The sequence below is a fragment of the Chiloscyllium plagiosum genome, chromosome 9 (assembly GCF_004010195.1).
Source record: "Chiloscyllium plagiosum isolate BGI_BamShark_2017 chromosome 9, ASM401019v2, whole genome shotgun sequence".
NCBI lineage: Eukaryota > Metazoa > Chordata > Chondrichthyes > Orectolobiformes > Hemiscylliidae > Chiloscyllium > Chiloscyllium plagiosum.
Genome location: NC_057718.1, coordinates 20,381,679 through 20,395,090, shown reverse-complemented (window position 1 = coordinate 20,395,090; position 13,412 = coordinate 20,381,679). Strand labels below are relative to the sequence as shown.

Here is a 13,412-nt window from a genome sequence, read left to right as displayed (position 1 = left end):
GTAAGGGCCAGCAAAACTAGTGAGGAGGGCATCGGAGAAATTAAGTTTGAATGAGATCGACAAGGACTTCAGCAGTGTTGGCAGGTGTTCTAGCCAAACATGGCAGTTGTAATAACAGATAACCTTGATATTGGATCAAATGTAGAATTTGAAGCTTGCTAAAGGGTCAAACAAAGCTACCAGGAAAGATAAAAGTAATTGGATGAGCAAGAATCAAATTAAACTGACTTCAATCTTACAATTGTGGTTATTGCTCATTTGTTGTTGGTGGGATGTGAGTCAGTGCGTAATAGTGTAGTGGTTCTGGTTCTTGACTATAGGACTATGATTAAGGGAGATTGGTAGTTGAGAACAAGTGAGGCCCACATGAAAAGTTTAATATAGGTACCTGACAGAAAGGAAGAAGAATTGTGGAATTAAGTTGCCCTTTTACTTTAAACATCTCTCCAATGGGGGGGGCAGTTAAAATCAGATTCAAAGAGAATTACAGGAAGAAAGAGACAGAAAAAGAAAATTCAAAGAGATCAAAATAATCTTTTAAAATATTACAAAATACTTATTAATGAGTCATTCTTCATGTTGCTAGGCCACTGTGATCACCTCATTGAAAGTAATTGAGGCTAGGATTTGGATCAACCAAGAATTCAATCTGAAGTTGCACAATCTACAAACCACAATAATAAATATATATATATATATGCATTAAATTGCTGAAATGTACTGTGAAATAAAATGGCTAAAGAGTTATTCCTATCATGTGTATCCAGTTTTTGATTCTCAGGAAAGCTTGTTGAAACACTTCACTCACTGTTACAGGAATTTGTCTGTTGAGCTTGCACTTAAAAAGATTTTGACTGTTAATTGTTCTCTGTTCATAAGTAATGGCTCTAGAAATGTATTTGAAAAAAGAACTGAACTTATACTTAGCTTCTATCAAAATCTTGCGAAGAATTGATTTAACACAGTTAATTTGAATATTTTACTTCTTTGCCCAAAGCTCTGCACAACATTAGTCAATAATTTTTCTTAATCCTGCTGTATGCAATACCTTTGAGACCAGATTTATTTTGGCTACTTTTAATTTATCTTCTGTAGCATTTTGTTCTTTTGTGTAGATTTCATCTTTATTTCTGCCCTTTTTCTTGCTTTAAAGCTAGATTATCTTCTGCATTTCTGTACTGATAGTTTACTGTGATTTTTTTTTCCCTTCAGTTTCCTGAAACATCTACTTCGTTTTTTTTGGTGTCCTCATTCTCTCAACTACACTAAAGTGCAAAGTTTGAGGTAATCAACAATAATCTATTTCTTCTCATACATATATGAAATTAATGGTCTTTGTCTTTCTCTGTGAAATTTTGTTGGTTACTTTAATGTCATACCTTTCCTCCTTACTATTTCAATCATGAATAATCCTAATTTTAAAAGAAAATACTGCAGGTGCTGCACATCTGAAATAAATAAGTCTGAAATTTTTGTTCTGAGTCATATGTGACTCAATCATAACTGTCTCCACAATTGCTACAACATCTGTTGTGTACTTCCAGCCTTTCTAACAGAGTCATACAGATGTACAGCATGGAAACAGACCCTTCGATCCAACACATCCATGCTGACCAGATATCCCAACCCAATCTAGTCCTACCTGCCAGCACCCAGCCCATATCTTTCCAAACCCTTCATGTTCATATACCCACCCAGATGCCTTTTAAATGTTGCAATTGTACGAGCCTCCATCATTTCCTCTGTCAGCCCATTCCACACACTCACCACCCTCTGCGTGAAAAAGTTGCCTGTTAGGTCTCTTTTATATCTTTACCCTCTCACTCTAAACCTATGCTCTTTAGTTCTGGACTTCACTACCCCAGGGAAAAGACCTCGTCTATTTACCCTATCCATGCCACTCATGATTTTATAAACCTCTATAAGGTCACACCTCAGCCTCCGATACTCCAGCGAAAACATCCCTAGCCTATTTGACCTCTCCCGATAACTCAAATCCTCTAATCCTGGCAACATCCTTGTAAATCTTTCCTGAACCCTTTCAAGTTTCACCACATCCTTCCGATAGGAACGAGATCAGAATTGCACGCAATATTCCAAAAGTGACCTAACCAATGTCCTCTTTATTTTACAAATTCATTACACTTTTGCTTGGGGTCTTCTTGGGAAATACTTTGTGGAATAACTATCAATAGACACAAGTTTCTTTTCTTCAGTTTGAATATTCTGAACTTGTTCAGTTAATAGTTTGAGGGTCATAACTGAAGGTATGAAGAGAAATGAGTTGTTCTATAAGATAAGAAACTCTATTTTCATTTTCAGAAACTGAACGTGAAGCCCATAAAAGAATGGCATAGGAGACTTCTGAGCTAGCTGCAAATGTTCTTTCTTAAATGTGTTGGATAGTCCAATCTTTTTTGAAATTAATTCATCTGATTTGGGTGTCACTGGAAAAGCCAATATTTATTGCTCATCCCTAATTGCCTGAAAGAAGGTGGCAGAAAACCACTTTCTGAATCACTCCTCTGTTTGTGGTGAGAGTATTCCATTGTACTGTTAAGAGGAATGGGGCAATATAAGGATTTTGACCTAACAATAAGATGAAATAGTCATACATTTCAAAATTAAAGCTGATGTGTCATTTGGAAGTTAACTTGGAGGTACTGGTGTTCCTGTGCAACTGTTGGTTTTGTCCTAGGTGGAAGAATTCATGAACTTGGGAAATGCTGTCAAAGAAGGTGTTACAGTGCCTTTTGTAGATGGCACACAGTGCAACCACAGAGTGGTAGAGGAAGTAAATGTTTAAGGTGGTGGATGCTACTCAAACCAGTTGATTTATCCAAGATAATGCTGAGTTTACGGTATTAGGAATTAGAGAAGAGTTACGACACAGAAGGCATTTGGTCCATCCAACTCTCTGCAGCAGCAATTAAGCTACTCCCCCAAACCTTTGCCCTTTCCCCGTAACCCTGAAAATGATATTTTAACTTCAGCTGCTCATTCAATATCTGTTTGAAAGTCACAAGTCAAGCTGCCGCTACCACCCAGGCCATACATTCCTGTAAAAGAGAAACATTTTTTTTTGTCAATTAGCTTAACTTAGTATCCTCTGATCCTTATACCAATGGAATAGATTCTTTGTACAGGTATTTGCTTTGATGAAGTTCCTCTTGTTTCTGAATACCTCTATCAAATCTCTTCTCGACCTTCTATTCTCTGAGAAGCTCTAACTTCTCCCCACTGTCTTCATAAGTGAAGTCCCTCAGTCCTCAACCCTGGGATCATCCTTGTTAATCTTTCTGCTCTCACTGTCTAAATCCTTCACATCCTAGAATCAGGCACATTTAGACCAGACCAATATCTTATAAATATTCATTATAACTCTTTTGCTTTTGTACTCCATAACTCAACTTGTAGAGCAAGGGATCCAAAATGCCTTTGTAATCATTTCCTCAACCTACCACTGCACATATAGCTTCAATTGCCTCTATTCTTGCACTGCCTTTTGGAACTGTGTTCATCCAGGCACATGGAGAGTTTTCCATCATAATCTTAACTCTTACCATGCTGACGGAAAGACTTAGTTGGTGAGTCCCTTGTCACAGAATACCCAGCTTCTGAACTGCTCTTGTACTTACAACATTTTTGTAGCTGGCCCAGTCAAGTTCCAGATAAATAGTGACCACCTACACCGCCGCCCCCCCTCCCCAATGCCCAGGATGTTGATGGTGGGATTATTGGCTCGTGCATTCATGATGCAAATGTTACATGTCATCGTATTGGTCCAAAACTGAATATCATCATGTCTTGCTACATGAGTGCACAGATTGCTTCATTACCTGAGAGTTGCAAATGAACTTAAACATTACAATCAACAGTGAGTATCTCCACTTCTAACCTGATGGTGGAGCGAATCTAACTGATTAAGCAGTTGAAAGTTGGGCTTGAGGAACTCCTGTAGTGCTATCGAATAACAAACAGAAATTTATGGAAAAACACAGCAGGTCTGGCAGCATCGGTGGAGAAAAAGCAGAGTTAAAACATTCGGGTCCAGTGACCCTTCTTCAGAACTGGTTGTAGCTAGAACAAGGTTAGTACATATGCTGAAGATGAGGTGGGGAGGGAGAGAGGAGTAAATGATAGGCAAAAATAGAGTCCAAATAGAGAGAGAACAATTGTTAGGCAGACAAAGAAATGGGTAAAGGTCAACCCAGGAGAATTGATAGCTGCTAATGGGGATCATTGTGGCTGACAATGGGTTGTTTGTTGTGGCAGCCATGTGATGACAAGACCTGGTGTGGGGACTTTGGGTAAAGACATAGGAGTAGGTGCTCAGGTCCTGTAAGTATTAAACTGGATATTGAGTCCTAAAAGCTACAGGTCTCCAAACAAAAATGAGATGCTGTTCTTCCAGCTTGAATTGAGGTTTACTGGAGCACTGAGGCAAGCCTGAGACAGAAATGTTGGCAAGAAAACATGGTGATATGTTGGAGTGGCAGGCAGCAGGCAGGTCAGGGTCAGTTTTGCAGAAAGAACGTAAGTGTTATTCCAAACGTTCACCGAATCTGTGTTTTGTCCCCCCAACGTAGAGCATGAATACAGTAGACCAGATTGAGTGAAGTGCAGGTAAATTGCTGCTTCACTTGGCATTGGATCGTGAGGAGAGAGGACAAAAAGGGCAGGTGTTACACCTTCTGCAGTTGTAAGGGAAGGTACCATAGAGGTGTGAGGAGGTGTTGGGAATGGAGAAGTGAACCATGGTGTCCTGGACGGCACTGCCCCTGCAGAAGGCTGACAAGGGAAGGGACTGGTGATGGCATCCTGCTGGTGCTGGCAGAAATGGCAGCTGATGATCCTTTGGATATGGATGCTGTTGAGGTGGAAGTGAGTTCCAGGAGAACCCTATTGCTGTTGTGGAATGGAAGAGAAAGGCTGCGGGAGATGGGTGGGACATGGCTGACAATCCTGTTGACCTCAGAGATGGAGAATCTTGGTTGAGGAAGAAGGCGGACATTTCAGAGGCTCCCCTGTAGAAGCAGATGTGATAGATACAAAGAAACTGGGAGAATAGAATAAAATCTTTTCAGGAAGCTGGGTGTGAGGATGTATAGTCAAGGTAACTGTGGGAGTCAGTGGATTTGTAGTGGATATTGGTGACCAGTGTTTCCCCAGAAATGGAAACAGAAACTCAAAGGAAGGGAAAGGAGAAGTCAGAAATGGACCAAGTGAAGGAGAGAGCAAAGTGGAAATTGGAAACAAAATTGATAAACATTTATGATTCTGGGTGAGAGACAGAAGCAGCAAATATGATGTCATCAATGTATCAGAGAAGGAGTTGTGGGTGGGACCCTGAGTAGGCCTGGAACAAGGAATGTTCCACGTACTCCACAAAGAGGCAGCCACAGCTTTGGCCTGAAGAAAGTGAGAGGAGTTAAGTGAGATGACTGCAGACTACAACATGATTTCATTCATTTTGGTCACAGTCAAGCAGTGTAGATTCAGCAAGATACATCAGATGATTACCACCTGCAATAGCTCAAAAATATTATCATCAACAGGTCACAGAGTCATACAGCATAGTGGCCTGACTACATCCAACAAGTACTTGAGCTAGTGTTCTTTATGGTCATTCAATGACAAACAACGACACTCCAAGAATGAAATCTTCAAAGCTAAGTAAGTTATGATTCTGCAAGCTCTATGTCAAGACATGGTAGGCCATATATAGGGCATATATGTAGGTCACATGGGTGTACACAGGTTTCTTTCAGAGCTACAGAATAAGATTGCGACTGATATTTTCCATGTCTAAGGACGTGATTACATTCTGGTGACTGACAATTTCAGCAAATTACTTTTCATATTACAGATTAAAGGTACCAATAGTGCAACAGCTTTTGATAATTGACTGCCATATTCAGTATGATTGGTATATCTCATTTGTGTCTGGCAACAGCTCACAGTACATTAATGCTTTTTTCCAACACATGTGCAGGTAATGGGCCGTTCAATATTTTGCTTCCTTTTCCCAACTACCCTCAGTCAAATGGTGTAATAGAATGCACTGTTCGTACTATTAAATCTATGATCATTTAATGTAAGGTTTCTTGCTAAGACTTTCAGATAGCTATGTTAAATCTATGTCTCCTCCTCAAAACAATGGTTTAGCCTCACTGACAGCTTACATTTTGGGAAATTTCTCTCTCACACTCTCATTACCCAACCACATATGCATGATGCATTGTTGGCAAGAAGGGAGAAAATGGCACATCACCTTGGTAATTGGGTCATCCCAGGCTGAACCAAGAACAAACTGTAAGAGTTCAAGATTTTCATATGTGCACTTGGGTTATTGGAAATAAATTAAGGCATTGTGTCCAGCCTAGATCACATGATCATGTAATGAACAATGATCAATTCCTACAAGGATATAAACATCATATCTAAATAGCATATCATCAGCCACCTGCCATGCAAGATGATGACTTGTACACTGAAGGTATCATGCTAGATGCAACTACACACGAACAACAAATGATACACATCCATCTGTAATAAGTAGCACACCACAGATTGAAGGTACACTACCACGTAGTGGTATTTTGGTATTTTATCATTCTTCCATCATTGCATTATCTGGATGTATCAAAAAGGGGTTCCATTCTTTAGAAAGAAAACAGGGTTGGAAGGAGGTTGTGTTATGGCACAGATTCTAGGCCTGTACCTTTAAGACAGTTATATGACATCATAACATGTAATTCAGTGTACATATGCCCACCTCTCTTTCAGTCCTTTTGTGTAATGGAGTCAGTGTGGTCAGTCAGTATATCTGTGTAATGTGTAGTAACATAAGTAATCAGAGAACTCAGGCTATGTCTGTAGAGCTATATGTCTGTGACATGGTAGTTATGTAAATAGTTAGTGTTGCAAATAAATTCCAAGATATGAGACTCAAAAAGAACCCAATTTTCTTGGTGTATATTTTCTAATAAATAAAAAAAATCAAATTTATGAATTAGATCTTTCCAAAAATAACACCTGTTCTACTGTTACTTTAGCTAAAAGTCTAATAGATCTCGTTTGAATTTTCTCATATAATCTGTATATCGTTTTTTTAAATCTACAAAGCTTAGTTTTCTGTAGGCCTATGGCTCAGAAAATTATGTTTTATTGCAAAAATAACCCAGTATTCAAAGAGTTAACCAGTCATTTGACATCTACAGATAATAGAAGAAGTTAAGCAAAAAGATTTCTTCACATTTAAAGTTCCTCACTTCAAAGATCTTGGCGTGTGGAAACTTGTAATAAGAAAGCTTTCAACTATAACATGTTAATCCATAGAGTGTCGTTAGAACATGAATAAAGCCAAAGGATCTGTTAACTTTTTCCTTTATAAATCATATACATTTGCAATGAATTTTAATTGATGGTGAGGGATATGTTTCATGATCACAGATTTTGTAATTAGTTCATTCTTTTTTATCTCCTTTCCCCACCTGACCATGATCACCCCAAAAAGAAATTCAGTACACTATGCAAGTACTGATGGTGTAGATACTGTAGAACAAGTAAAGTACTATTTGTTGTATGAGCATGCCAGCTCATTGTGGTGTATAAGCTATTGCTCATGATGAAAGTTGCTGTCACCATCATCTTTATGTATAAGAAACTATAACGCTTATTTGGTCTGTTGAGGTAGACGAAAATCATTTCATGGTCGAGTTAGAAAAGTCTCTTGTAGTTAACAAGACGGAATTGAATATTAGCAACTGGTTACAGGTTACACTGATGTGATGATCTTCATCAAGAGATCCAATTACAGACCGAGTATGTGTGCAAATATATTGCAAGATACTAACTATTTCAAGCTTCTCCAACAGGCCCAGGTGGAAGCCAAGTGCACACAGTGTGCAAAAATCCATAAGGTCATAATTAGCACAAAAGAAAATGTTCATGGTTGTTGGAGGTTGAACATATCAGTCCAAGGGCATCTCTACAGGAGTTCCAAGGGTAGTGTCCTGGCCCAATAGCCTTCAGCTTCTTCATCAATGACTTACTTCCATCTAGAGATCAGAAGATTTCACAATATTTAGAACCATCCATAATTCCACAAATACCAAAGTAATTCAGTTCATAAGCTGAAAGAACTGAACAACCTCCAGCCTTGGGCTGATAAGTACCCAGTAGAATACGTGCTACTCATTATCAGGCAATGACCATCTCCAATAAGTGAGAAGCTGAGCAGCATCCCTTGACCATAAATGGAATTACTATCACTGAATTCTCTACTATCAACATGCTGGAGTTGCTACTAACCAGAAACTGAACTCGGCCAGCCATTTCAGAACTGTGACTACATGTCAGAGGCTATGAATTCTGCAGCAACTAACTCATTCCTGACTGCCCAATATCTGTCACCATCTTGCAAGGCACAAGTCGGGAGTGTGATAGATGGATGCAATGCCAACAACACTCGATGACTTGACATCATCCTGGACAAAGCATCCTACTTGATTGGCACCTCACCCACCACCTTCAACAATCAGTCTCTATTCCATCAGAGGATAATGGCAGTAAGGGTGCCATTTACAAGATATACTATCATAACTCACCAAGCTTTCTTGGGTGGAACTTCCAAGTTCACAACCTCTAGAATTTAACAAGGGCAGCAGATGCATGGGAAGACCACCACCCAGAAGTTCCCCTACCTAGGGAGACGGTGATGTAATGGTATCATCACTGGATAGTAATCCAGAAACCCAGGCTAATGCTCTGGGTAAATGGATTTATATCTCAGTGTGGCAGGTGGTGAAATTTGAATGAATGAAAATCTGGAATTAAAGGCTAACTTAATGGTGACCATGTAACCACTGTCAGTTGTTGTAAAAACCCATCTGTTTCACTAAAGTCTTTCAGGGAAGGAAATTGTTCTTCATACCTGATCTAGCCTACATATTACTTCAGGCCGACAACAAAGTGGTTGACTTTGAACTGGCTCTAGCAAGCCAGTCAGTTCAAGTAGCAATGAGAGATGGCAATAAATGCGGCCACACACAAGCCTGCTTTTGAAGTATATCACCTTTCCTTCACTGAGTCAAAGAACTTGAACTCACATTCTAGCAGCAGTAGGGTGTCCCCACACTTCAATGACTGCAGCAGTTCAAGTAGGCAGCTCATCATCACATTTTCCAAGACATTTGCCGTGGTTTACATGGACTTTAGCCAGGTTTTTGATTAGATCCCACAGGTCGCATCTGTAAAGAAAATAACATCCTATAAGATCCAAAGCAAAGCGACACATTGGATCCAAAATTAGCTGATCACTATTCTAGCTAGAGTTCTTCTTGAGAGATGAATTTTGCTAAGAGTGTGGGATGGGAACCCAGGGTGATTATGAATATGGGTATGATGAAGCTGTTCTGATGACTTTTATCAAAAACATATTTCTTTTCAGACACTGTTCCAGTGTATATTTTAAGCATTGCACAGAAAATGCAAGAGAAATTTATTTGTTTAAACTGCTTATCTCTGCTTAAATGGGTGACAGCTACAATTCTCAATAAAACTTTCTGATAATTCAGGCATTTTTACAGGATGTGTACTTACACTCAGGTGGCTCAATCCCATACAATAATATGGCTGGTAGATTAAATTTTTGTAATGTTCTTAATGCAAAACTCAGAGTTCTCAAATGTCTTGCCCTGAAGGTTTAATTCATCACTTTGACAGCACAGCACAACAACAGTCATAAAGGAGAGTTGTAAAATAATTCTGTGGAACAGTTCCACACATTTATTAACCCTGTATTTTCAGAAAATGGAAATTTCAATTAACCTGGGGTGAACATTAATCACCTTTCCCTTTCAATAAGATGAACTGCAAAAACCTTATGTAAAAACCTTCAGGTTGTGGGATGAAAAGCTACTTGTATTGGTTTCATGGATGTTGGCTTAGTTACAATTAAAAGAGGATGTCAATAATTTATTTTTAAAACTCTTAAGACTTGTTATTTTTAAAGGGCATATCTGGTGTGAATGGGCATGACATCTCCTTATCCCTACATGTTTGCTCCCCTATAATTATTTTTGTGAGGTTAACTTCCCCCTCATTATAATACAACCTGTGTGTGTGAAAATTTGGCATTGTAAACCTGACCAACAGTTTGATTAACTCAAGAGTGGGCAATGTGCCTGATAGCTAAATGGATCCTGGTTCCATTAAACCAAAAGGAATACTTGGTGTGACTAAACTTTGATTTCAAGAACACTCAATAATTGTGGAAAAAAAATTACTAAATCAACATAAAACATTTAGAAATACGAATTTGTGGAAAATCTTTCTTTGAGAATGTTTCAGAAGATTTGCTACATTATTACATTATTACTCCTCTTTGTATTGCAAAGTCAAGTTAAACTTATCTTCATTAGATAATGTTTCAAGATGTGATTCATAGGAGATGGGGTGGAATGGACAAGTGAATTGGGGATGAATGACCAAATATTTGTGTTAAGCTAGACATTGCATCTCAATGATAATGTCATATTATAGCCAGTTTATAAGAAGCTAAGCACAAAACAAATCAAGCTTGCTTCACCACATGGCCTCAACTTTAATTTCCTGTGTACTATCAATGCCCTTTGTTTTCCTTTGCAATCAACCCACCCAATTCAGCCTTAAAAATGTTTAATGACTCAGCTTCCACTGCTGTCCAGGGAACAGAATTCCACAGGCCAGTGGCTCTCTGAGAGTAAAAGAAAAGTCCTCAGCTCTATGTTAAATGGGAGAATCTTTATTTTAAACTGTGTTCACCTAGTCCTAGTCTTTCCTATAAAGGAAAATGTCCTCTCAGCATCTACTCTGTCAACTTCCATCAGGATCTTAAATGTTTCAACAAAGTGTTATTACAGTAGTCAAGTGAAAAAGTGAGAATATATGCCAATCATAGAGATTTAAGCAAATCCTTAGAACGACATTTTTTTTGTCGGCTAAAGAATCACCAGCCTCACCATACCCTCATGGCAGATTCTCAATCCATTTACAATATGGTTTTGCATTTCTGTGCTACAGTCTGGAGTGCACCAGTACCACTCATGGTAATGCTACTGTCAGAATATTTTACACTTGGGGGGGCAGGCACCTAGATCATGGAATAAGCCAGGGTGCATTTCAAGGCTCCTCATTTGTTGTCTTACTGCCCATGCACTTTACACCTACTTGGATGCTCACAGCATCTTTGTCTTGTCTTGCCTTTTTGCTCTTTGTCACTTCAGCCAAAGTCTTGCCTTACTGCATAGCACAGATCAAAGCCAGGCAGCTTGTTATGATTGTCAGTAATAATCAGTCAAAACGTGAACATGTTGCTAAACGGCAGTAAAATATGCAACATATGCGGCAAACACACTGCATGTACTTGAACCAAATGGTCATATAGCAAACTCTATGAGGAGTAGTTCACAGTCAAACCAAGGGAAGCAGCTTTTAGTCAAGGGGTCCTGAGAGTAAAATACATCATCCACTATTAATCCAAGGGCTTGGACATGTCTGACAGTGGCTAGGTCAGGCTCAGAGGTGTTTATCTCTACTGTCTAGAGTGTAGGCCATGACCAGCCTGCAGGTCCAGGAGAATCAGACTGGGATTTGTGATAAATTAGTCAAGGATTGCGCACATATCCGGGGTCTGGTCAGTCATCAGTTAGGACAGAGATACTCAAGGGGGCGTTATAAGAGGCTACAGCTGTGGTGGGGAAATTAGTTGTGGATGTAGGGAACAATATTTGTAAGAGCGACAACTCAATATATAGGGGAGTTGTCAGTGCATTGGAGGACATGGATTACTGTAGGAAAGGGGGCATCAGCGGTCACAAGCACCCTACCTACAACATTGGAACAGTGCAGCTCAATGGTTGTCATGACTAAGCTGTAGGCTACACTGAGCATTGGGGAAGAGTAGCAATCCCTGAGACAAGGCTCTAAAATGTGAAGAGGCTAAGATTTGGTAACCTGTGAAGCTTAGTTCCTAAATAGCAATATATTTATGAATTTGCAATGACATGTGAGCTGTGCCACTCTTGCACCCTGAAAAGAATTTATTTTGGTTTCCCCTCTCACTAAGTGACTGGCGAAGGGAACTCATAGATGGTAGTGTTTGACCTAATATGCTGCTAGGCTTTGAAAATGCCATCACTGGGACTCTTGGGAGGTCCTGGCAGTGATGAGGACTTTTATCTCTAGCAAGAAGAAGATATGAAGAGCGGGGCACCATAGACAGATGATGCTTAGGTAATGAAGTGAGTTGCAGAGAATAATTTGAAAAGTCTCATTAGCACTCACAGAAAGAAGCCCTTCATGAATCTCACCAAAATTGACACTTTGCTGTTTTCTGGTAAAATTCTGTCCAATTGAACAGAGTAGATCATTCAACTCTTGCCTGTTTTGACATTCAGTTCAATCATTGCTGATTTGTAACTTAACTCCATTGACATGTCTCTGTTTTGCAAACATTAATACTTTCAGCATATATATTTAAAAAAATATTGTTTTAAAATGTTCAATTAACCCAGCTCAACAGCTTACAGTGGGAGAGAGTTCTGAGTTTATAATACCCTTTTAGTGAAGAAGTGCTTTCTATATTACTCTTGAAAAGCTTAAATTCAATGTTGACATTAACATTGCTTTGCTCTAAACTTCATAATAGACGAAATAGTTTATTTCTATCTAAACTATCAACTCTATCCAGTATCTTAAATATATAACTTAATTATTTCTTAATTTTCCAAACTCAAGAGTGCGCATGTAAAAATTATTCAGCCTGCCCTCGTATTTAATTATTTTACCACCATTATCATTCTGGTGAATCTGTGCTCCTTCCAAGATCAATATATCCTTCCTGAAATATGATGTCCAGAGCTAAGTGCGGTCTTCCAGATATCACCCAATCAAATCTTGACATAACTGCAACATAACTTCCACGTTTTGTGCTCCAGCCTTCTTGAGATAAAGGCCAATATTCCATTAGCTTTTCAAGTTATTTTTGTGCCTTGCAGTAGCTTTTACTGATTTCTGTGTTTGAACCTCTAAATTTCTACTCCTCCATAGATCAGTTTAGAAGATACATTGATGTGTTTTTCAAAGAAAGATGATCTATTATATCTATGAAAGCTCTGTTATGTTTATTTTTAATTTGTGTCATCTTCCAGTTCTTCTGCACCATGGGCCAGCCCCAAGTCAGCTAGAGGGCCTGCTTCACCCCTCCATCAAAGTTATGATAACAGTAGCCAATAGAGATTGTATTCTTGAGTCTTTGTCCACTCCCTGTATAAAAGTTAGTTAGCTACTATAACCACCTCCTATGGCTGAGTCGGTGTGGTTAGTAACAAGCTCAATTTCAAAATATTGCCCTGACGGAATGTACA

The 13,412-nt window shown here is 38.9% G+C and overlaps 1 protein-coding gene across 4 annotated transcripts in view; it reads left to right on the top strand.

Moving 5' to 3' along the window:
* edaradd (EDAR-associated death domain) overlaps positions 1-13,412 on the top strand; it is a 67,912-nt gene that overhangs the window by 17,476 nt on the left and 37,024 nt on the right. The gene's annotated exons all lie outside the window — the stretch shown is intronic.